This window comes from Antechinus flavipes, chromosome 4 (genome assembly GCF_016432865.1).
Source record: "Antechinus flavipes isolate AdamAnt ecotype Samford, QLD, Australia chromosome 4, AdamAnt_v2, whole genome shotgun sequence".
Taxonomy (NCBI): Eukaryota; Metazoa; Chordata; class Mammalia; order Dasyuromorphia; family Dasyuridae; genus Antechinus; species Antechinus flavipes.
Genome location: NC_067401.1, coordinates 373,229,102 through 373,255,883, shown reverse-complemented (window position 1 = coordinate 373,255,883; position 26,782 = coordinate 373,229,102). Strand labels below are relative to the sequence as shown.

At 37.8% G+C, this 26,782-nt stretch overlaps 1 long non-coding RNA gene across 2 annotated transcripts; it reads right to left on the bottom strand.

The window, feature by feature from the left end:
* Positions 1–3,774: 3,774 nt before the first annotated feature.
* Positions 3,775–25,942, bottom strand: LOC127559830 (uncharacterized). Of its 2 annotated transcripts, XR_007953213.1 has the most exons (4): positions 25,736–25,942; positions 14,313–14,368; positions 10,680–10,764; positions 3,775–4,483 (listed from the first exon to the last, which is right to left on the bottom strand). It is a non-coding gene; the product is annotated as an uncharacterized LOC127559830 (long non-coding RNA). The 2 variants fall into 2 exon arrangements; XR_007953212.1 differs by lacking the exon at positions 14,313–14,368 and having other exon boundaries at positions 25,736–25,925.
* Between the last annotated feature and the right edge of the window lie 840 nt (positions 25,943–26,782).

Genomic DNA, 26,782 nt, shown 5'->3' with positions numbered 1-26,782 from the left:
TCTGGACTAGATCAGAGGTTTCAAACTCAAATAGAAATAGCCCACTAAACTGGAGCCCTGTGGACCACATATTGATTTAGAAAACCAATACTAACATTATCTGCATTCTACAGTATTTTTATTTTATTAAATATTTCCCAATGACATCAGCAGCACTTGGGAATGTTGTGGTGCTGCATGTTTGATGCATTTGCACTAGAACATTTATAAGGTCCCATCTAATCAATCAACAAGTATTTTGAAATACCTACTATGTGTCAGCCAACATTCTAGGTGCTTTTAACACTAAATGCTGAGTATTAGTATAACAAAGTGACTGATGAAGTGATTGCCTTACTGGACAACCATGACTCAGGAGTCAAGAGAGCTGGATTTGACAAGCTCTAACACTATTTGTGAGACCATACACGAGGAATGAACTTATGAATGCTCACATTCCATGCATTTGTAAGAGAGTCTCTTCTCAGGAGCAATATTAAAAATTTCTATTTCCATCACCTTACTTGATATTTAAATTGTTCTCATGAATGCATTCATTCATTCCAAGCTCATTGATTCCTTATAGTGGTTTTAAAATACTAAACTAAGACAAGTTTTTAAAATGCCAACTATTTAAACAAAAACAAAATAAAACCACATGGAAGGAAGGAATCCATAGGGAGGGATTCCTACTATATATCATACAGACTGTTTACTTTGGCAGCTGAAGGACTGAAATATCTTCAGAAGTTTTTTTCTTGTTTCTTCAAATTAAACTTGATACAACTTATGTGGTAGGAAATGCAGAGCATGTATAGCTTTATATCTGAGGGCAATTGTTTAGTTGAGGTGTATTTTTATTGTCATTTTTTACATAGTCCTCTTTGTGTTGTTATGAGTCTATCCAAACCCCCTCCCCCTTTCTATCAGATATATTAAAGATGTCTTCCTTTCTTATGTCCTGAGACATCTATAGATTATACAGTAATCTGTATAATTACATCTGGTAATTATAGTATGCCTAAGTTCCTTCTGCCCAGTGTATTATCAAATATGTTATGAGGATAGTGGAAAAACCCTGGAAATTTGGACTGGAATGCAGTGATCAGTCATGTTTCCAAAGGACCTGTGATGAATCATGCTACTCTGCTCCTGACTGAGAAGTGATGGACCCAACACGAGAGGAACATTTTTGAACATGGACAATGTTGGAATTTATTTTATGTAACTTTGCATATTTGTTTCAAGGGTTTTTTGGGGGGAGGGAGGAAAGAAAAGTGAGAGAAAGAGAAAATAAGTTCTTGTTAATTAAAAATGAAAAATAAAATGAAGTCAATTGATATGTGTTGGAGAGCTATCTGTTCCACTGTTCAGCTTTGTGATCTCAGGAAAAATCATTTAATCTCTCTGAACTTCAATTAAATGAGGAGGTTGGACTTAATGATTCCTAAAAATCCCATCCCACTAGTTCTAATGTATTATAATCTGGGTTATTCTTCACTGAGATTCTCATGCTTTGTAAATGGAAAATATCAATGAAGCTGACCTTGTCAAGGGGAAAAAATTATTTTGTGGAACTCTAGCTATGCAAAAATATCTCTGCCATCAAAATCCCACAACACTTGAAATTACACCACTGGGATTCCTTCCTTTTGGGATAAAAGCATCACCTTCTAGGAGAAAGAACTCTGGAGTAGACATTGAGATAGCTAGGCTCTAACCCTTACTCTGAAACTATCACAATCTAAAATTAATTTCAGTCAATTAAGTCTCCATTTTCTCATTCTAAAAAAAGTTAATTCTAGATAAATTCCAATCCTAAAGCTCTGTATAACATTTTATATTTCTGGAGGAATCATCTCAAATCACTGATAGCTTTGTGTGTCCCAAGACAATATGAGAACCCTGGCACTTCAGATAGGTGGAGATTTGAAAAGGAATAGGAACAGGCTAAAAAGAAGCAGGGCACCATGAAAGACAAACTTCAATTTACTTCCTAATTTTGCCCAAACCAAGTTTTAAATGCTATTATAGTAATCACATTTCTAGAGTGCTTTTCAGTACGAAGTATGAAGCACTTTTCTTATAGTTTGTGATAAAAACAAAATAAGGATTATTTTTCTTATTTTACAATGAGGAAAGAAAGGCTCCCAGAATTAAAATAATTTGATAAAAGTTGCAAAATTGGATATTGATGGATCATATGCTTAAACTTGGGTTTTCTGACTTTAAATCTAGAGCTTTTTCTCCATTAATCAATAAATATTTATTAAATACCCACAATGTGCAGGGTACTATGCCAGGCGCTGGGAGTATAAAAACTACAATGAAATAATCCATGCCTTCAAGGAACTTGTATTATATTGGGAGAGGTATATACATTTATAAAGATATATGAATTCTTTATGAATTATTGAAATATTATAAATTTAATTTGAATTCAAATATTATAAAGGTAATGGGAAGACACTAGCAGCTAAGGGGATCAGTGGCTGGATCAATGGGATCAATGATCTAATTTTCAAATGTTAATCATCAGTCTTCCTCATCTCTTTGCGACATATGACATTATCACCCTCTCAACCTTAATTTCTCTTTTTACCTTTCCAACCTGTTCTACCTCTGCTACCTGTCTCTCAGTCTTCTTGACTGGATCATTATCCATATTATGTTCCCCCACTTGTGTTCCCTTCTAAGCCCTCTTTACCTTTTCTATATTATCTTAAATATAGAGTGACCCTATCCACACACACACATATATAAAAACACTTAGATACATGTTTTAATATACATTTAATGTATTTATGTATCTATGTATGTATATTTAAAATTACTCCAAGAGCTATATTTCTGGCCCTTACCCTCTCTTTCTTGAGTCCCAGTCCCATATCACCAATTACCCATTGGTTGGAGACATTTTAAACTCAAGATGTCCACAATTGAGCTTATTCTCTTTTTCTTGAAACCCACTCAATTTCCCCATTTCAGTCAAGGATATCAATATCTTTTCACTCATCCAAGTTCCTAATCTCATTGTCTTCCTTGACCTCACTCTCACTCATCCCACTCAATTGCCAATCTTGTTCTTTGACTTTGGAGAACTAGGCTGCCTATTATTCTCTACTCATACAGCCACAATCCTAAACCTCATGAGCTTTTACCTGAACTATTGCCATATTCTTTCCATCGGCATCTTCCCCTCAAGCTTCTCCTCTCTCCCTTCTGTCCTTCACAGAACTGCCAAAGTGATTTTTCTAGAGTGCAGATCTAATCATATTATTCTTTTAATTCCTTAAACTGTAGTGGCTCCTTATTGTTCTCAGGATCAAATACACACACATGTATATGTGTATATATTCACATTAGCCCTTTTGTTTTACATGTATGATATCCTATTTTGTACATCTTTATCTTTCTATTGGTTGCGCCTTTCCCTGAAATACACTTCTTTCTCACCTCTACCTTCAGAGCTCCTGTTTTCCCTTGAGGTTCAATTCATTGCTCCATTTTGAATGAAGCTTTCTTCTTTCCAGTTGTTTCAATGCTAAAGATTTTCTTCTTCCTTTGAATCTCCAACATTTAACACAGTGCCCGTAGGCATATAGTTGGCATTTAATAAGGATTTATTGATGAACTACTTCTTTCTCCAAATCACTTAGCATTTATTTTGTATTTACCTGCATATGTATATTGTCTTTCCTGAGTTGACTATAAGCTCCTTAAGGGTAAGAACCTTGTTTTTATTTGTTTTTTGGTCTTTGAATCCTCAGAATCTAGCATAGTATCTAGACTATATTATATACTCATTGCTTGTTTATTGATTGATTTATATTGAAAATGGTTCTTGAACACAGCTTTTAAGGCCACAAGATATTATAAGAAGACTAGATGAGGAGACCATATATTGCAGGCAAAGGAGATAGCCAATGCAGAAGCATAGAGATAGTAGAGGGAGTATTAAATGGGTCCAGTCCTGCTGGACCACAGAGTGTGAGAAGGGGAGGGATATAACACAAAGCTGGAGAGATAGGTCAGGACAAGGTACGACAGCAACTTAGAAACCTCAGGAGAATTTTCAGAACTAACGCTGAGGCTGAGAGAATATTATTGTATATCCCATCAGTTGATATAAAAATCCCCTAGTTGTGGTTTTAAAGCCATGAGACATTTGTCCTCAATCACAGATTCTCCAGCCAAAAATACACTTCCCACCTGGCCCACTATAGGATTCAACATGAACCAGCTCTTTGAAGAACACCATTGGAAAGATGCTGAAAGGACAATGGGAGAAGAGATGCTGTGTCATCCACAGAGTTCAGATGTGATGATATTGTGGCTCCATGTCACATTGTTCTTATATCATAAAAGCCATCCATGAGCTTTTCTCAGATCTTCAGTTGAGGTGGCCTTCCCCCACAATCTTTTGTGTTCCTCGGGATGACAGCATCTATTTTTCTCCAATTCAATCAAATCTGTGGGCATAGCAGTGAATTAGGGCTCATACCTGGAATGAGTGAGTAACAAGATTATTTTTGCTTTAAAGTATAAATCTAAGAAGATGCTATCTAATTACTATTCTTTTTTGGATTGCTGTCTATGCCCATGAATACAAATAGATTCAACAATTATTAAATACCCATGGTATACAGAGCCATGATTGGTGCTCACAATGGTACACATGGCAAGGGAAAGGTTTCTAAGGCAAGACAAGACAAGAAATAGTAGCCCCTTTCTCAATGTATTTAAATTCTAATACGGGTAGGCAGTAGACTTGTGCTATCATTAGTATTGAGAACTCCCAGATGAGGAGCTTCTCTATCCAATGTAAGTTAGCATTTTCTCAGCAATTTGCATTCTTGAATTTTTGAGAGAACTTAAGTATTAAGTGACTTGACAATGGTAATATAGTCAATATATGTTAAAGGTAGAACCCAAACTGGATTTTGAGACCAATTTTCTAACTACCTCTGATTTTGAGACCAATTTTCTAAACACCTCTCCAAGCTATATGTTGTTCTTTACAATCTAATGGGCAAACAAAACATCAGAACGGATAGCCATATACATGATGTAACTGGATAAAGGAGTATTGAATTACTGAGTACTTTTGAGGGTTTCTGGACTTGAAAAAAAATCTTTCCAAAAGAGTTAATAAGAGTAAATGGATAAAAACTAAATGATCCTTGCAGGAGTGGTCTCCCTCAAGGGGCAACAGGGTAGGTATCTTTGAAGAACTTGTCAGATTAAGCTGCAATTTGTAAAACAAGAGGCCATGGATAAATTCTTATAAGCAAGGCAAGGATACATCTCTGATTAATGCTAACTGTGTTATGGAGCACAAGATGCTCTTTTCCAAAGCATTCCTGTAGTTTCTCTGGCCAGAGACAGAACTAGACTAGTCTGACTCCCACTAGAGAATTTTTATGGCATCCTGATCATGTGTTAGATCTGCTTAGAGGAAGCTGTCTTGACTTATCTGGATGTTTGACTGATTTCAGAAACTATTAATTAGAGCTGGAAGTACTCTTTTTTTAAGTCCTGAAAACAATAACCATTTTATAGTATGCTGCCTTTAGTTATACCTACTTTCTCTTGCCCTCCAAAAGTTTGCATTCCCCATCCTAGAAAATTCTATGGTCTATGGTTATATAATTAGAATCTTGCTGGCCAATCCTAATCATTTTCCCGATTATCACATATGGAAAACCAATCAGTTTCTCCTGAGTGAAAACCAGTTCTTTCACCTCCTAAAACTAATGGATCTTTCTGATATCATCAAGTTTTCCTGCTATGAAGGAGGTGAATCCTCAGCTATGACATCACATTGAAAATGACAAGCAACAGAAAGATGGTAGCGTGTGCTCAATCCAAAATGTAATCTTTCTAGAGGATCATGTCGATTCTCCTTCCCCTTCCTCCTATGGGATGAACACTTCACACTGGCATCCAGAAACCTCTTTCATTGAGTCTTTCCATTACAGCCCCTCAAGTTAATTAAACAAATATTCACTTTGCAACATTACTCATAGGGTACTACTTTGTGAAGACACAAAGCCAAAAATATAACAACAGTTTGCACCATTTGGGCTATTGAGTGGGCTGGGGCAGGGGAAAGGGAATGATATGTAGACAAACAACTTAATTGAAAGGATAACAATTGTTGGTGAATAGGGGAAGAATGAGGAATGGCCTCATGGGAGGTAATACTTGAGCTGGGATTTGGGGAAATAAGTGAACAAGGAGAATATTCCAGACATGGGACATAGCTTAGATAAAGACCTAGAGGGAGGACATGGAAGGTCATGTATGGGGAATAATAAGTACAACAGTTTGATTGCATTATACAGTTTGTGAAGGGAATTAACAGTAAGTAAATCTGGTAAAATATATAACTTTATGCAGGGATATAAGCAAATAAGTTTGCACTTTATCCTAGAGTTGTACATAGACCTATATTATAGGTATAGACAGGAAGCTATTAGAACTTCTTGACATGAGGTAGTGAATGATAGATCTGTGGTCTAGGAATATATATATACATATATATATATATTTGCCAATGGCACGGCATATGGAGTGTGGAGAGAAGATCTGAGGTAGATAGACAGTTAGGAGGCATCTGTGATGAAGACTTGAATGAGAGTGATAACTATAAATGTGGAGAGACAGACAGACAGATTGTCTCCAGAGGCAGAACCAAGACTTGGCAGCGGGAGGGATGTGTGGGATGAGGAAGATGAAGAGCTCAAGATGATCCCAAGGTTGCCAACCTGGGTGACTAGAAGGATAGTGGTGCCCTTAGGGAAATAGGGAGGTTAGGACAAGGAGTTGGTGGCTATTTTGGGCACAGTGAGTTTGAAACGCTGATGAGACTTCCTGAGAGGTGTCCAGTGGGTCATTGTTTGGGGTTGCAGCTCAGGAAAGAGATAATGACTTGGGTAGATCCGGACGTCAACTGCTTAGAATTTAAGTACATAAGAAAGCAAATACAAAATGAAGTAATTTTTAAAGATAATATACAAGATTGTGGCACTGGGTGCCTCCTATATTTTCTTTTGTGTGAGTTAAAGCACACTATAACAAAAGCCATATTGTTTATATGTTGCTGTCTTATATAATTCTATAGTGAAGCCTCCTTTATAGTGAAGTCCCCAAACTGTGAGAGCGCATTGGAATGGTGAGGAATATAAGTGGCCGACCAGTGGAATCTATTTTCTTCTCCCTTTGAAACAGAGCAGGGCTGTGGGAGGGTAGCATGAGGAAGTGGGCTGGAGACTCAGAAAACTCGGGCCCCTGCCTGCTTAATGTGGGCTTCAGAGCCAAGAGCACATGGAAGGAATGGTACAGGAACTCTTGCATTGGCCAATGTCCTTGTTCTGTGGATAAACAGAAGACACCAGCCTTCAGCACTGGCAATCTGTTACCTTTCAAGAGCCTTCCAACTCAGACAGAGAGAGGGAGGAAGGCTCTATTGGGAGAAGGCAACCTCCTCCTTCCCAATCCCTCCAGGGCTTTGAGGCTGGCTATGGAGAAGGATTTCTTTTTCAGAAGGGCACCTGGTAGATGTGAGCCATTTTACTTAGGGGCTGTTGGTGAATTTTTCCTGGAGGGACAAATGATTTGGAGGAATTAATAACTGCCCTCCCAAGCCTCCATCACAGTGTGTTCCACAGTATGCGCCATCTGGGGGAACCTTGATGCAGAAGATGGCTTGAGCTCTGGAAATCTACCAAACTGCTAAGACAGAATGTGTCACTGGGGGAAGGTACATCAAGTCCAGAGAGAGGGATCCAGTCTGCCTGTCCCTAACAACAGCCCTGATGGTCTCCATGGGGAATGGGGAGGGAATGAAGAGTGAGTATAGTGGTGGCAACCTCCGCTCCCCTACCCCCATTCTCCAGCAATAATTCTCTGAAAGGGCTGATCTATGGTGCTGGAATAGGAAGCAGAGTACCGCAATGGGGCACTATGAATAGCCCATGTTAGAGGGGTACTTGGAGCATAAAGGACTTGGCTATAACGATAATAGGACATTTTTCTCTAGTTAAAGCAACACATAGAAGCCCAGGAAATATCTTCTGCTGAAAAGCCCAGAGCTCTGTGTCCATACATACCATAGTGCAAGGCAAATATATTTTGAAAGAACAACTACTGACTGCCTTAGGTCTATTACCCTCCTGCTCCAAACTCTTCAATGGCTCACTATTGCTTTCAAGAAAAAATTTATATATACATACATACATACATATGTGTGTGTGTGTGTGTGTGTGTGTGTGTGTGTGTGTGTGTAAACTTTTTAGTCTGGAATTTTAAACCCTGCAGAATCTGGTTTCTTCACATATTTCCAGACTTTTTCACATTATTTAGGCTCTAACCAATCTAGATCTTTACATATTACTGGAACTTAGTCTTCCATGGTATAATAGAAAGCGCATGGGATGTGAAATGGAAGAGCCTGGGTGCGCAGTGTAACTCTGTCACTGAGCATTGGTATGACCTTTACTTCCCTGGGTTTCAGTTCCCTATATGGTAAAATGAGATCAAATAGATGACTTCAATGTTCTGTTCCAGTACTAAAACCATGATCCAGTGATCATGTGATCCTACTTCCATTCCTGGAACACTCTCCTTATTTATTTCTCTTCCTTAAAATCTTCTTCCCCCAAGGATCAGATTGGGTCTTGACTCCTCCATGAAGTCTTGCCAAATCCCCTTAATTGTCAAGTGTTCTCTTCTCAAATAACTTTGTATTTATTTATCTACATATATGCATTTTGTAGTCCTCTAGTATAAGGGTTCTCAATCTTTTTGCATGTACTATAGACCCCCATAGTCTGGTGAACCATTCTCAGAATAATGCTTTTAAACATTAAATAAAATATATAAAGTTATAAAGGAAAACAAACCTATTGAAATGTGGATATCGACAGTTAAAAAAGTCATAGAGCCTAGATTAAAAATTCCTGCAATAGAACTATCAATTGATAAGCATTTGTTAAGCACCTACTCTATGTCAGATATTGTGTTAGTACTAGGAATATATAAGCAACTATATAATGACAAGGATTGTTGAATTTTTGTCTCTCTTCATCCAGTATCAAACTGATACTTGGCATGTGGCACATAATATATAAATGTTGTCTGAGCTGCAGCAATCCAGATGTGTATGACAACAAAAGAGGCAGTTGATCTGTTAGAATAGGAAGGCAGCAATTACTAGCTATAGCCCTAATGCTGGTACTTTTCTGTTTTGCATTTTCTAGGCAACTTATATAGGCAGACCCACCCCAGGCCACTAAAGAGGACTTTATTTTGTCTATAAAATCAGGTATATTGGGAGCAAGCATTGAGCAGGGATAAACTATGGCAGAATAATGAAGCAATAAAGAAGCTGGTAACCTCCCCTGGCTTTTTCTCTGTGTCTGTCTTGTGTCTACTTGTCACGTGTGTGTGTGTGTGTGTGTGTGTATGTGTGTGTGTGTGTGTGTGTGTGTGTGTGTGTGTAAGAGATAGACAGACGGATGGGAAGAAAGAGCAACACAGAGAGACAGAGACAGAGATGAGAGGAAGAGAGAGAGACAGAGATGAGAGAGAGACAGAGAGAGACAGAGGTGAGAGAGAGAGACAGAAGCAGAGACAGAGAGAGGGAAAGAGACAGAGGTGAGAGAGAGACAGAGACAGAGGTGAGAGAGAGAGAGAGAGAGAGAGAGAAAGAGAGAGACAGAGACAGAGATGAGACAGAGACAGAGACAGAGGTGAGAGAGAGAGAGACAGAAACAGAGATAGAGATGAGAGGGAGAGAGAGAGAGAGAGAAAGAGAAAGAGAGAGAGAGAGAGAGAGAGAGAGAGAGAGAGAGAGACAGAGACAAAGAGAGACAGAGATGAGAGGAAGAGAGAGAGAGACAGAGGTGAGAGAGACAGAAGCAGAGACAGAGAGAGGGAAAGAGACAGAGATGAGAGAGAGACAGAGACAGAGGTGAGAGACAGAAGCAGAGACAGAGAGAGGGAAAGAGACAGATGAGACAGAGAGAGAGACAGAGGTGAGAGACAGAAGCAGAGACAGAGAGAGGGAAAGAGACAGAGATGAGAGAGAGACAGAGGTGAGAGAGACAGAAGCAGAGACAGAGAAAGGGAAAGAGACAGAGATGAGAGACAGAGAGAGACAGAGGTGAGAGAGAGAGAGAGAGAGAGAAACAGAGATAGAGATGAGAGGGAGAGAGAGAGAGAAAGAGACAGAGAAAGACAGAGACAGAGAGAGACAGAGACAGAGAGAGACAGAGACAGAGCGATAGAGACAGAAACAGAGATGAGAGGAAGAAAGAGACAGAGATAGAGATGAGAGAAAGACAGGGATCGACAGAGACACAGAGACAGACAGAGAGACAGAGATAGAGATGAGAGAGAGACAACCAGGAGAGACACACAACACACACACACACACACACACACACACAGACAAACAGACAGAGACAGAAATGAGAGAGAGAGAGAGAGAGAGAGAGAGAGAGAGAGAGAGAGAGAGAGAGAGAGAGAGAGAGAGAATGAATCAACATCAACATCTCTGGGGGAAATTTCATTTATCAGGCTAGCTGTGTCAGCTGATTCAGCTGATCGAGGTCTTAGGCATAGAATACATGAAAGAGCTGGGTAGGGATGACACAAGGTCACTAGGTCAGCAACAGCTATGTCCCTCACAATACCTTCTGAGCTCTTCTCTATTCTCTCAGGCGTGCCTGTGTCTGACTCCATGGGTCCTTGGTAGTTAGTCATTTCAGGACTTTAACCCTGTAGTGGAAAGATCATTGGGGTTGGAGTCAAGACAGCAGGGTTTGAATCCTCTCTCTGATGCTTAATAGATAAATAATCATTAGCATATCATTTTATTTCTTTGTCAGTAAAATCAGGACAACTTCAAGCAGCAGTTGTAAATGTTAAAGCACTATGTCAATGTGAGTGGTTGAATATAATCTGTTTAATGTTATTGTTTGGAGCTCAGCATAGTCAATGTCTACCAATTTTTTTTTCTAGAATATAGCACTTCTCATTTGGAGGTATGAGTCTTCTGCATGGCCTACAAGCCTCTGGTCTCATTCCCTGCTTAATTTTAAATATATAATTACTGATAACACTTGCCTTTGAATCATCTAACTTCTCTTTGTTTCTGAAGAATTGATGAGGTCTGGATATGGGGTACCTAAATGAAATTAGGGTTTAATTGAGGTCTAGTGGTAGGTTTGGGGTACAGGGAGTCAAACAGAGCTCCCCTGCAACCCCTTCAGATTCGGTGCAAGGATACTCATATACTTAAGTAATCCTCTTTGAGCTGAACTCTGGACTTTCTTTATTCTGACCCAGAAACTCCTTTAGCCTAGCAGTTCATTCTCATACTGGAATTCATGTTGGGAATATATTCTTTGTACCCGCACCCTCTCCCTCTCATTGGATGCTTTTCTAGAACCTCTGTTTAAAGAGAACATCCATATCAATCCTGTCACTTCAGCCTGAACCTGATTTTCTATCCTGTCCTTGAATGAAGTACTTTCTGCTTCTGTCCTCTCTTACTGCTTCTTTGTATATGTTGTCTTTTATATTCAAATGTAAGCTCTTTGAGGACAGAGATTATCTTTCTTTTTGCTTATATTTTGATAAGAAGGGAACCAGAAACAGGATTCCAGTGGACAGAAGGCCATGGCATGCCAGGCGTAAGGCTGGCATGCTTGGAACTTCTGCAAAGAGAGGATTCAAGCTTAACTCTTTTATAATGAGAGATTTTGCTTATATAACATTATATTTGCTTATATTTATAATATTCCCAGAGCTCAGCACAGTGCCTAGAGAATAAGTGCTTAATAAATGCCTGTTGATTAACTGATTAAATCATAAATTAATTTAGAAATAATTAGGTAGACTATATATCTGACTACCAGATGATATCACAAAAATAAAATCAGTTATGATTAACAACCCCTCACATTTACAAAACATTTTAAGATTTTCAATTACCCATTAGTAATATAGCAGTAACTTCCTCTTGTTTTGATTCACTCACTACAAGAATATCAACATTGATATGATTTACTTCTTTTAGTACAGTGTCCCCCGTTGGTCATTAGATAGGTATCTCACATTTACCACATCACTACCAAATTAATGTCTATAATTGGTACAAAATTTGCATGATTCTTAGCATCCTTAGAAGACTTTCTTGTCACCCTCTGCTCACTATAAAATCAAAAGGGATTGCATAGCACCTTGGGATATTTTGTATTGATTGATTTTGTTTTAGTTAGGTAAGAAATGATTAATTGCTGATGTAGGAGTCGTTCCTGAAGAATTAAGTGATCAGGTGGCATGTGGTGTGTGTGTGTGTGTATACACACACACATACACATAAAATCTGACTGTTGACAAGATAGAAGAAAAATAAAATAAAAATTAACCTAAAATTAGAATAAAAATTTTTAAAAAACAAAGAAAAAAGATATGGAACACAATTAAATTGACTCTAAACTGACCTATCTAGACACATTTTTGATGCCAAAAGAAAATGTAGAATAGATGAAGGAAAGGTCTTCAACACTGATTATAACAATATTGTATAGAGATTTAACTGATGCAAATCAATTTCCATAATGAGAAGACCATTATGGACCAAAAAGACCTAAAAGCTGCCTCAGCCAGAAAATGTATGATCATCTTGCCAAGCAGGGAGATGTGACAGCCAATGGCAATACTAGTTAAGAATAAACTCATTTATACAATCTTAGGGAGAAGGATAGTAGAAGATTTTAAACATTGTTGCTCCATAAAACATCAAGAAGCAGTAAAAGAAAAAATATATTTAAAGGACATTTGATGAAAATTCAAAATAAACCAAGTCATCTTGAAAGCATTTAAGGGTAAAATTGCAGAGAATAAATGGGGTAAAATAGAAAATACCCACATCAATTTTTAAAATAAACTTTTTTTCACTAATAAATAAGTGAACCTGAACAATATTTTGAATGGTAACTTTATAGTCCTAGCCATTTTTTCTTGAGGAAAACATGGCATTGATGAAAATGAAGATGAGAAAAGTAGCTGAATTAGATCAAATATATGCAGTAGAGGTCTATGAAGAAAGGACTATCATTTTGAAGTTGAGTGAAGGATCAATTCTTAAGGTATCTGAAGGAGGGAAAGATACCAAAGATTTAGAAAAACAATTGGATCTTGGATCTTATCATATCCTAAAGTTAACTAAGAAAATAGAAATATCTACCAATTCATATACCTACTTCCAATCTACATAAAATTTTCCTGAGAATAATTTATACATGCATTAAAATTATCCTTGCTTTTTGTTTTTCTTCCTGGGTTATTTTTACATTCTGAATCCAATTCTCCCTGTGCAACAAGAGAACTGTTCGGTTCTGCAAACATATATTGTATCTAGGATATACTGCAACATATTTAAAATATATAGGACTGCTTGCCATCTAGGGGAGGGGGTGGAGGGAGGGAGGGGAAAAATCAGAACAGAAGCGAGTACAAGGGATAATGTTGTAAAAAAAATTACCCTGGCATGGGTTCTATCAATAAAAAGTTATTTTAAAATAAAAAATATATAATAATAATAATAATAAAGGAAATAAGGAGAAAAAACAGATTATCCATGCTGAGATATGCCCATTAGAAAATAGGCAGATTTTCTAATATGAGACTTCACAATAGAGCATATCTTGACAATAACACAATTGGCTAAAGAGTAGAAGAAAAAACAAAATTCTATTGAACTTGTTGTTTATTGGCTATAGAAAGAAATTTGATGCAGTAGAGTAAACGGCTGCCTTAATGTCTTTTGTGTGAATTTTAAAATTATACAAGATTTTTTGAAAAATATAAAAATATATGATGACCTATTTTTTTTACATCAAATGAAGCATTAAATAGGGAGAAGTATGCCGACTCTAAGTGTTTATCACCATTCTGGAAGATGTCTAACTCAAAATCTACATCAGTGGTGAAGTTACCCAGTTGCTTGTATCACAGATGACTCCTTGCCAAAGCAGAGCATCATACATTTTTTATTTAAGTTTTTACTATGTTCCAGGTATTGTTCTAAACTTTGGGCATATAGATATAAGCAAAAAGATAGACCATATCCTCAAGTTAATTACATTATAAAATGAGAAAGGGAACTAAAAATAGGGTATGAATTGGGAGGGAGAGATGCTGTACATTCAGGGACAGGATAGTAGGTATGGAGAGTTAAAATAAGAGCTATAAAGGGATGGAGGGCCTTTGGCTTGGGCCACTTTCTAAAAAAGAGATGTTGGAAAGAACTCACCCACCAGTAAAGAGAACTGATCAGGTAGAAGGATGTTCAGGATGGCAGTTGCATCAAACCCTATTTAATAAAATATTAAAGAGTCACCTAAATAGATTCATACTGATTCAATAGTAACAGTAAGTTCTTAAACATATTCAATGTCCTCTAGAGTTGCATGAGGGAATTAAGTCTGAGTAACTCTGCACAATATTACTCTCTTCATTGCCCCTAGTTATAATGACTTCAATACATTTCAGAGTGGCTATGTGAGCTTTCTGCTTGAAAGGGCCCTGAGTCACCCCACATAGATTAAGCTCACCTTATTTTCAAAGCCTAAATTAGATGATAAAAAACAGACACAAAGTAAAAAGACCCACAGCTTAGAATCTTCCTCAAATCAAAGCTCTTCATTTAAGGGGAAGATATGTTAAAGGGAACTGTTCATGAGAAGACAGACACTAAGTTCTGCCTTTATTTATCATCCAGCAGGAAAATGGGACTGATACAATGAAATAATTAGATAAGAGGGAAGGCATAATAAACTGCTACATACCAGGTAGGAAGACTCATGGCACAGGCAAGAGGAGAGAAATGAGTGTAAACTGAAGTGGTAAGGAAAGAGCTTCCTAGAAGTCAGGATTTGAGCTGGACCTTGAAGCATAGCCAGGAATTAAATGATCAGAGTTGATAATGGATGGAAATTCATGTGTTTCAGTCAGAAGAACAAAAGAACAAAGATGTCTTGAGATGAAAGAGGGAATTTGTGAGGTGTGAGATTGGGGTAGAGAAAGGATTAATGGTTCAGTGTAATTCATGATTAGGTAGAAAAGGTTAGAGAGGGTCAGCTGATGGAGGGTTGCTGAACTATTTAAAGAAAATCTAATTGAATGAGATAAAAGCAAAAGTCCATACAAATAGAAGTATATTGAAAGATTTGCCACTTTGGGCCATGGTTGTCACTATAGGATAACTAGGGCAATTATTGGTGGAGCCTACAACATTGCCTATATATATATATATATATATATATGTTCATGGACAGAGTGGCAGAGTCACAGTAAATCACCACTTAAAAGAACCTTTAGGATGAAGGCCAGATTTCTGCTACTCTCCTGACCCTCATACCAGCCCATTCATATTCCAAAATGTCATAGTCTTTTCTTTTTCTCTCATCATTTTTACACTGGTTCAAAATGATTTCTTTGGGCAACTTTATGTGCAAAACAGAGTGGGGTAATGAAGATGAATGAGAATTTTCTGTCTTCAAGATACATCTCAATATTCCTAAAAGTTTATGGCTTTATAAATTCTTCATATTTCCTTTCTTTTCCACTTCTATCTTTGCCATACTTTCTTTAATATCCCATGATTTGGAAGGGATCTTAGAGATCATCTCCTTTCTTACCTGGCTATACCACCTTCTGGCTCCTACAGAGTCTCCCTAGCTTCTTCCCCACCCCTTTTTGGTTTCCTTTTGGGTGTTGTCTTCCCCCTTTAAATTTTAAGCTCCTTGAAGGCAAGGGATGTCTTCCCTCCTTCCTTCCTTCTTGCCTGCCTGCCTTCCTTCCTTCCTTCCTTCCTTTCTTCCTTCCTTCCCTCCTTCATTCCCTCCCTCCTTCTCTCCCTCCCTCTTTCCTTCCCTCTCTCTTTCCCTCCCTCCCTCTTTTCCTTCCTCTCTCCTTTCCTCCCTCCTCCTTTCCTCCCTTCCTCACTCTCCTTCCTTCCTTCTCCCCTTTCTTCCTTTCCTCTCTTCTTCCTTCCCTCCCTCCCCCCTCCTTCCTTCCCTCCCTCTTTCCCATCCTTCTTCCTTCCCTCCCTCCCTCTTTCACTCCCTTCTTCTCTCCCTCCCTCTCTTTCTTTCCTTCCTTCTTTCCTTTCCTCTCTCCTTCCTTCCCTCCCTCCTAGTATTCTAGCTGGTTTTCTGGAGACCTCTGGACCAGCTTTGGTTTCAGTTCAGTAATCACCACAAGAATAGCTGGGTGTTAAAAAGTCCAAATCCTTTATTATCTTCTTTACAATCTAGTTTCCTTGCTTAGGGGTCCAGCTAGCTTCCTTGGAAGCCTTTCAGAGTCTTGGTTTCAATGGAGAAGTGAAGGAGGAGAGGCCTGCCACCACAATGGTGTGAGATGCAGTGAATGAATCTGTCTCTGAGTCTTACCCTGGCTGGGTTTGTCCCAGCTTATACATGCTATTCTAATTACATTATCATAGGTGTGAATCTTGTGGAACTAAATTATTAAGAAATAAGTACATGTACTGAACTAGAGAACTATTAAGCACTATGCTAAACTAGATAACCATTGTATTATCAATTCCATTGACTTAGCAGCTGGTAAGAATCCTTGTTTCAAGTTCAGAGTTCTGGCCCATAACATCTCCTGCTTTTTTTTGTTTTAGAACATAGGTGGTCACTCCCTCCCTGACTTCTCAGGGAAGTGAGAACCCCCAAAAAGGAGGTGATCACACCTTCCTTGACTCTTCAAAAAAGGGTTGAAAACACCAAAAAAGGAGGTGATCATGCCCTCCCTAACATCTCAGGAAGGGAGATGAAAACATCAAAGGAAATGGAGAATCAAACCAGATTAATGAGTTTCTGAAAGGTCTAAATTTGAAACAAATTTACATAAATCCATCAACATGGGAGGTATTACATAACAAACAACATGAATCAACGTGAGGATTTATACATGTCCATATGTCCTAGAAATAGTCCAAAACCAATCTATTGTCCATTACTTCATGTGTCAGAGAATCCAATAATTCCTGCATGTTTTGAAGTCTTGCAATAGTCTCATCATATGTCAAGGAATCCAATGATTCCTGCAGATTTTGAAGTCCTCTATCAGTTTTATCATGTTTCAGAGAATCCAATGATTCCTGAGGGTTTTGAAGTTCTGTAACAGTCCCTTTCATTCACCACTTTCTGGATCTCTCCACATCACCTGGCAATTATATCGGAGCTGCTCACACTGGACGCTGTCCTTCTGTTGAGTTAAAAAGCCGGTATTCTCCCCAGTTGTAATCCCTTTCTGCCATCTGATTGCTTTTCTGCTGGTTGATCATGTAATCCCTTTCTGCCATCTGATTGCTTCTCTCCTGATTGATCATATCACAGTATTGAACCTCTAAAGATTCTCTGGGTGTAAACTCAGCTGCCATCATGCCTCACCTGTTTTTTGTTTGGGGCCCCACCTCTCATTTGTCTGGGTCAATCTACATTTTGATGCCCAATGGAAGCCTTTGTTGCATTTTGGACTTAGTGTTTTGGGTCTTGTTCTATCACCATGTCTTCTCACTCTATCTCTATGCCAACACTGAGCTTTCAGATACCCCACTTTACCACATTGAAGGCATTGATGAGTCTCTCTGGAAGTCTCTTGCCAAGAGGGACCCCATCTTCCCATGAACTGCCTCATAGCCTGGGTATAAAAGGCATTGTGTCCACTGTGGCATAGCATCTTTATGTAGTCCCAGAATAATTCTTCCACAAACCTCATTAGCATTTTCTCTAGCAAGTTGTTTGATGATTATTCCTGTTACAGCATTTTCACCAATGGTTCTTGTGACAACTGTTTGCAGACATCCTACAAAACCAGCAAAAGGTTCATTTGGACCTTGCTCTATTTTCATGAAGGCTTCCCCTCTATCTTTTTGTCCTGGGAGGGAGTCCCATGTTTTGATAGCAGTAGCAGCAATTTGATCATATGCTATCAAAGGGTAGTTAATCTGTACTGAAGTGTTTGCACACTGATCTTTACCTGCTAGTTGGACAAAGGTGATTTGTATATTAACTCCAGTTTGCCTATTTCATTGGCTTGTATCTTACATAGTTCACTGTACTCCAAAAGCCACAAGAAGTTTTGTCCACGTTCTAAACATGTCCTTGATATAGATTTCCAATCATTAGGGGCTAAAATTTCATAAGCCAAATTCTCTAATATCATCTTAACATAAGATGATGTAACCCCATAAAGCGTGAAACCCTTTTTCAAATCCTTGATTTTTTTTCCCAGATCAAAAGGAGTGTATCTTCTCCTTTGTTGCCCTGAAGAGTCAAACTTTTCAATAACAGGGTATGCATTTATTTTAAAATCAAATATATCCTGTCCTTCTTTAGCTTTAACTAGTGCCTTTTGTAATCTTGTCATAGGCTGCTTCATAGGTGTTACTGATTGTGTTACTGCCCCTCCCCCTCCTCCTTCTCCCTCCACCCATGAAGGGCTAATTGAGGGAAGAGGGTAATTAGATGGGGATTGCCCTAATGGCTCGTGCTGTGAAGCACCACATTTCTTAATTTCATCAGAATTATACTTAACTCCTTTCTTGTCTAATCCTTTATCCTTTTTACCTAGTTTGTCAGTATCCTCCCCTCCTGTGATTTCTTTTTTCTTATTCTAATACTTATATAATTGCTTAAAGCCAATTGTATTAAGTTATATGTGTAGAGTGTTTCTTTAGGAATTGAATTAGGACCATTATCATTGTAATATTCATATACTTGTTCTCCTACTAATTTCCACTCCTCTGGATCTAATTTTTTTTCATTTGAGATCCAAGGAGATGTGTATTTTAATATTTTGAAGAGTTTAATGATTTGCTCCCAAGTTACAACCAAATCTTGCCTTTTTATTAGTTTAACTATGCTTTTGACACATTTTCCTTGCAGTGGAAAAGGTTCCTTTCTAAACATTTGTCCCATTTCAGCTGAAACACTACTTTAGCTCTTAACAAAGTCTCCTTCTTGTCTTTGTACTCACCCTAAATTCTGGGTCACAGATGTAGGTCCCAAATTCAGAAACCAAAATGTAGTGTTCTGGTTGGTTTTCTGGAAGTTTCTGAACCAGCTTTTTTTTCAGTTCAGTAATCACCACAAGAATAGCCAGGTGTTAAAGTCCAAATCCTTTATTATCTCCCTCACAATCTAGTTTCCTTGCTTAGGGGTCCAGCTAGCTTTCTTGGAGGCCTTCCCCAGTCTTGATTTCAAAGGAGAAGTGAAGGAGGAGAGGCCTGCCACCACAGTGGTATGAGATGGAGTGAATGAATCTGTCTCTGAGTCTGACCCTGGCTGAGTATGTCCCAGCTTATATGCTCTATTCTAATTACATTATCATAGGTATGAATCTTGTAGAACTATAATAAGTACTAAGTACATGTACTGAACTAGAGAACTATTAAGCACCATGCTAAACTGATAACCATTGTCTTCTCAATTCCACTGACTTATCACTTTGTAAGAATCCTTGTTTCAAGTTCAGGGTTTTGGCCCATAACACCTCCCTCCCTTCCTTCCTCCCTCCCTCCCTCCCTTCTTTCATTCCTTCCTTCCCTCCTTCACTCCTTCCTTCCCTCCTTCCTTCCTTCTTTCCTTCCCTCCTCCTTTCTCTCTTCCTTCTTTCCCTCCTCCCTCCTTTCTTTCCTTCCTTTCTTCCTTCTTTCCCTCCTTCCCTCCTTTCCTCCTTTCCTCCTTCCCTCCTTTCCTTCCTTTTTTCCCTTTTTGGGAAGTAGGTGTTATTATCCCCATTTTATAGTTTAGTAAAGTGAGTTGGATAAATGACTAACCCAGGATTACATATAGTCCAGGGTCATACACTGTAAGCGTCTGAAGTTGAATTCAAACTCAGGTTTTCCTAATTCCAGACCCAGGCCTCTATTTACTAAGTCATTTTTAGCTGCCTTGATAGACAGAGAATTGCCTCTTCTTTTCCTTCTTGTTCTTATTTTTCCTTCTCCCATGATTTTGTCTCAAGTGTCCCTATGAACTATGATGAATTTTGCTGGTAGCCTTCATAGCTGAAGATGCTGATTCCTATTACAATGTATAAGTAATTATACCATTATAAAGTAGATATGTCTTGATCTGTCAGTCATCTACCAGGTTTTTACTGAATGCCATTGCAGGGTATATTGTCCTATTTCAAGTATAGATAGATTGTATAATGGTTAAAAGACAATAACCAGATAGGATTCATCAAGGGGAATAAGAAGAAAACTTGAGAATTACATTAAGCTCTTTGAAGAATTTTGTGTCCAAATCTTGTGCATGTGATCTCTGTCTCTCTGTCTCTTTCGCTGTCCCTCTGTCTCTGTGTGTCTCTCTGTTTCTATCTGTCTGTCTGTCTCCCTCTCATATGAGACCCATTGTCTATTCCCCTATAATTCATATATTCCTTAAATCATAAGTATCTCTTTAGGATTATAGTCATCTATTATTGTTTCTACTTTATAGATTGGAAAACAGCTCCAGAGGAATCAAGATATTTACTGAAATTTACCCAATTAACCTGCTCATAATACTATTTTCCTATTCCCAGATTGATCACTATTATCTTTATCCTTCCAATTTCTGCAAATTCTTTTTGTTCTCTTTATCATTCTCCTTTTTGCTTTGTAATTATTTTCAAGGACCAGGGAGGTGGTTTCCTACACTAAGCATTAACTTTGAAACACAAAGACTTCTTTAAATGAACATTTTAATTCCTTTTAGACCTGGGTACTTTGTACTTCAGTTCTTCCTCCATTTCTTAGAGAAAGGTGCACTGTGGGCTGGGGCCCTTACCTCCAACAAATGAGGTCACTGAGAAAAGGGACTTTCTTAGATATTGTCACATTTGGCAAACTGCCATTCTCTGATTAGGATGGTACCAGAGTGGAATAAGCTCCTCATAGCACTTGGGCAAACCCCCAGGATTCCAGGGCAATGAGTAGAATTTTATAGGGGGTCAGGCCATTTTTGCTCACATTCTTAAGACAAATTAATTCACAACTCATTAGGCAAATGTTCCACTTGTCATAGAAGGCATCCCTGCCCTAGAAGACAATTGATAGTGTAGAAGGTGGTACATTTTATCTAGGTATGCAACCAAGGAGACCTTTTGGGGCTTAAGGAATTCAATGAGATAACTGTACATGATGAATGGAGACTGGGAGCTAATGCCTCCTTTCTCTGCAGCATATGCCATGCAAAGATTAGTTATCTCACAATGGAAGGAGGGAGCAGTGATGTAAATATCCCCAAATTGTGCATAAGAAATAAAAATCACTTTGTTTCCCCACCACACACTAATGTACACCCTAACACATACCTCCTGCTCTTATACCAAGGGATTTCAACATTCATGTTGAGGTTTCCTTGAACACTCTAACCTATAATTTCCTTAATTCAATTTTCCTGAGTTATCCTTTCACTACATCTCAGATAAATATAGGGATGGTCATACTCTTCAACTTGCTATCTCCCACAAAGGACTTACTTCTGAGGTCAGGAATTGTCAAATTTCTTTTTCTTATCATAAACTTTCATTCCATTTCTCCTTTTGCCTCCTAAACCTCAGTTTCCTTAGCACATCCTCCAAGCCTTCCTCTTCTTAGTCCTTTTTAGAGCATTAGTGAGCACTGGTCACTTTCCAGGCTTCCTTATCTCAACCCTTTAGTTTGACAGTTTAGTTCCACACAATTCTTGGCTTTTAAATTCCTTGATCTGTTGTCCTATCACCACTTACTTTTGCCAAACCCAACCCTGGTTTACTTCTACTATTTTCCTTCTCTTCTTCTACTGTTATGCTGAGTAGCATGGGATAATAGATAGGTCATCAGACTTGGGAGGCTTGAAGAAGTGGGTTCAAATCTACCTTAGGCATAATCTTGTATGACTCTGAACAAGTCATTTAAGCTTTCTGACCATGTTTCCTCTTCTGTAAAACAAGGGGCTTGGACTCAGTGGCCTCCTAAGTCTTTTCAGGTTCTAAATCCATGTAAGACATCATAGAAGTCTTCTGAGATCTCTACAAATTTATGTGAGCAAATCCTAACATGGCTCTGACTGAAGCAAAAACCAATCGATTTCTTACTAATTGATTCTTTGACCTATTCTTTGGTGACTATTTCAAACAATCTCTTTTCTCTTCAAGCCTCCCTATTCTCACCTCATAGTTTGATAGGCAAATGGATGCCATCAAACATCAGCTTCTTGTTATCACCTTTTCAACACAAAAATTCTTGATATCTGCAATTGTGTTATTTTTTAGGCTCTAACAATGAAATAACATTTCTCTTCACCAAGACAATCCCTCTACATCTATTCTTATCCCATCCCCTTCTTTCCTTCCCTGCTGATTTTGCCCTCCTCATCATAGGCTCTTTAATGTTCTATATATTCCCATCTCCTGGTTTCTCCCCTGCTGTCAACAAATATGCCTACATTTTCCCCATCCTTAAAAATGCCTGACCAGACCCTATCCCTGCAATGTGAGGTCTGTGGACTCTTTACTCATCCAAAGCCTTTGGAAATGCTTTCTAGAGGAAAGGGGAAGGGAATATATATATATTTATATATTTATATATATGTGATCTGACCTGACCTGATAATTTAACTATTTTCCCTAAAGTTACTGGGAATTTCTTAATTCCAAATCTGTCAATTTGTTCACAGTCTTCTCCTTCTTGACCACATTCACATTGTCGACAATGTTATCCTCCTGGAGTCCCTCTTTTCTTTGAGTTTTTGTTACCCTGTTCTTTCTCCTGAGTTTTATTTTACCTACAAAAATTTTTAAAAGATAGGTCTTCTGACAAAGAACTCACAGTCTACTTGGAAATCTAGCATGAAAACCACCATATATAAGCAAGTTACATGTAGGATAAATTGAAAATGATCTACAGAGAAAAGGCACTATAATTAAGGGTAAAGAGGAATAATTTCTTGTAGAAGGTAGAGATTTTTTGTTGAACTTGAAGCCAGGAAGTCAGAAAATACAGATGAGGAAGAACAATAGTCCAAGCATGGGGGACAATCACTAAAAATGCCAGTTAAGTGATATAGCCAGTGTTGCTGAATCAAAGGATACATGTTGGGAGTATAATATGTAAGAAGACTGGAAAGGTTGGAAAGGGGAGGTATACAAAATTTTGAAATTTTAGATAGAAAATATTATATCTATTTCTGGAGGTGATTGGGAACCACTGGAATTTATTGAATATGGAGGTAACATGAACAGACCTGAGCTTTAGAAAGATCACTTTGACAACATTATGGAGGATGGACTGAAATGAGGCAAAACTTGCAACAGGTTCACCAATCAGTATTGAACTACTCTAGGCTTAAAGTGATGAGAGGCTGCACCAGGTGATATGAGTATATGAGATGTTACAAGGGTAAAATTGTCAGTACTTATCAACAGATATAGATTTGAATTCAGAATTTCTGACTTCAAACCTAGTGTTCTTTCCACTTATGTTGTTGGTGCTACATTTAGGCAGTAATGTGAAAGAGAGATTGGAGGAGGATGAGACTGAATGCAAAGATACCAATTAGAACACTATTTTTAATAAAGCTGTTTGTTTTCAGAATACATGCATAGATAAGTCTTCAACATTCACCCTTGTAAAATCTTTTGTTTCAATTTTTTTCTCCCTCACTTTTCCCTACTCCCTCCCTTAAGACAATGAACAATCCAATATATGTTAAACATATACAATTCTTCTATACATATTTCCACAATTATCATGCTGCAAAAGAAAAATTAGATCAAAAAGAAAAAAAAGAGAAAGAACACAAAATGCAAGCAAAAAAAAATAACAAAAAGTGAAAATATTATGTTGTAATCCATACTCAGTGCCCACAGTTCTCTTTCTAGATGCAGATGGCTCTCTCCATCACAAGACCATTGTAATTGGCCTGAATCATCTCATTGTTGAAGAGAGCCACATCCATCAGAATTGATCATTGTATATTCTTCTTGTTTTGTGTATAATCTCCTGGTTCTATTCACTTTACTTAGCATCAGTTGCTGTAAGTCTTTCTAGGTCTCTTTGAAAACATTCTGCTGATCATTTCTTAAATATCAATAATATTCCATTACCTTCATATACCCATATCTTATTCAGCCATTCCTCAATTGATGGGCACCCACTCAGTTTCTAGTTCCTTGCCGCTACAAAAAGGGTTGCTACAAACATTTTTGCACATGTAGGTCCTTTTCTCTTTTTTATGATCTTTATTTTATGATCTTTTTCCCTTTTTAAAGATTTATTTATAGTTAGGACATTATTAAAATAATCCAGAATTATATAAAATAATTCTGATGAGTCAGAATTCGAATAGTCATAGTATTGTGGAAAGATAAATGATGTAGAAAATATGTAGAGGCAGAACCAGTCTGATTAAATGAGGGTGAGTGAAGAGTGAAATCTGATTCAGAGGTTTCTGAATATCTGATAGGGATAATGGTTCAACAGAAATAGGAAAGTTTGTAGGCAGGACAGTTTTAAATCTGATTCAGAGGTTTCTGAATATCTGATAGGGATAATGGTTCAACAGAAATAGGAAAGTTTGTAGGCAGGACAGTTTTAAGAATAGGATTTAAGATTTTAGGTAGGAGTATGAGGTACTGGCAAAATGTCCATGTGGTAACATCCAGTAGGTATGAGTAAAGTCAAAATTGATAAATATGAAATACATCCAATTAAAGATGAAAACTTACTGTATGAGGATAAAACTATACTTTCTAGGAGGAGTTTAGGGAAGACACAACTTCTTGTTTAGTTGTTTTCAGTTGTGTCTTCTGGGATTTTCTTGGCAAAGATCCTTGCATGGTTTGCCATTTCCTTCTTATAGCTCATTTTTCAGATGAGAAAACTCAGGCAAACAGGGTTAAGTGCCTTGTCCAAGGTCCCACAGCCAGTAAGTATCTAAGCTGGATTTGAATTCAGGTCTTCCTCACTATAGGCTTTTATACATGGCATATTTGCTGCATGTGTTAGTGTAGCAATCCTATGAATACAGCTTCATGGCAATCCCTTTGGGTGGCAGAGTTCATGATGTATTACATCTCAGGTATTCTCTGGGACAAAAACCCAATCTGATCCTGAGAAGTCTTATAGGTATGATTTGGAATCACCTCTAATCTTTCTCAATTATTAGCCTCCCTCTAGGGAAACTGGGGAGATAATTTTTTCCCAAAGCTTAAAACTACAAAATCATTATAGGCTTAATCAAACATCAATGTTGCTAGCTTGTAATTTTTTAATGGTAACAAAGAATACAAAAAACACACCTAAATATTTAAAGATCAAAAACAGGTTCAATTCTCTGTACTGGAAAAGTAGGGCAAATAAGTTGTTGACTAGCATTCCGTCACTGACAATTGTACCTGCTGAGTACTCCAAAATACTGAAGAGAGACCAATTCTCTTCAGATGTCTTAACTCAGTTCCTTTAAGAATGACATTTTACTTAGTTCTCCTCAGCAATGTCAGTTAACTGTTCAGCTCCCTTTGGAATATAACAGTTTGTCGAATTCACCTCAAGATACCAATTAAAGTCTCTCAATTTCCCTTAGGAATTCTCATCAGAATGTTTTCTTCTCAGAATAATAGTTAATTCAATTTGCACCAGGAAAAAGACAATTAAATTCACTCAATTCCCTACCAGAATGACAATTAAACTCACTTTTCTCCAAGTGTCTCTTCAAGCCTTTTCAAAGATGACATTTAACTTCCAAGTCACTCATATTCTCCAATGGCAGTTAACTGTCAGTCCCTCCCAGACTCATTCTTCAATGGCAGTTAACTGTCCACGTTTCTTATAGACTTTCTCTAATGGCAGTTAACTGTCAATCTATCTATTAAAGATATAGTAATTATATCCAAAGTCTCTATGAAATTTGAATTTGTATTTCTGCATACACATGGCTAACACCAAGGGAAATTTGGGAAGCAGGGATAATTTACTTTCATTTGGTTCATTTCTATACACTTCACAGAATCAGACCCACAATTAAGTCATACCAATTAAGGCTTTGTAAAAGGAAACTGAAATTTAGGAGGATAAACATTTAGAATAAGATTTTTAACAATTATATCTTTAAATTTTTTGTGTTAATATTTTGATAATGCTTTTTCTCCTTCAGCAGAATAGAAAGTAGTTAGCAATAATAATTAGCCAAACTAGCCAGCTACCAGATGGTGTACTTCCTCCCCAAAGGGACTGCAGAGCAGCTGAGCTCTTCTCCATCCTGCCCTACCCGATCCTTCCAAGGCAGAGCAGCTTCTCAAGCAGCAGCTGGATCTATCTAATGAATTTCCTTTTCAATATATTGAGTTTGAGTTACTTGCAGAACATCCATGAAGCAATGTACAACAAGCAGTTAACTTTAGAAGAGGAATTTGGGCTAGATATATAAACTTAGGAGTCATCCAAAAAGAGATCATAACTGAAGTTATGGAAGTTGATGAGATTCAAAGAGTGTAACAAAAGAAGAATGTCCATGATATCCCTTTTGGAGGACACTGATTCTCAGCAAGTAGAATAGACAAAGACGTATCTACTCACTCCAAACATGTCTATGTCTCCCATCCTAAATAAAATCCCTTATTTGATCTGAACATTTCCATTAGCTATCCCTTTATATCTCCTTCCCTCTTCTCAACTGAAGAAAATCATTATCATGAGGTACCCCCTCTTCTCATTCTCTGAAAAACCCTCTGGGATATGGAT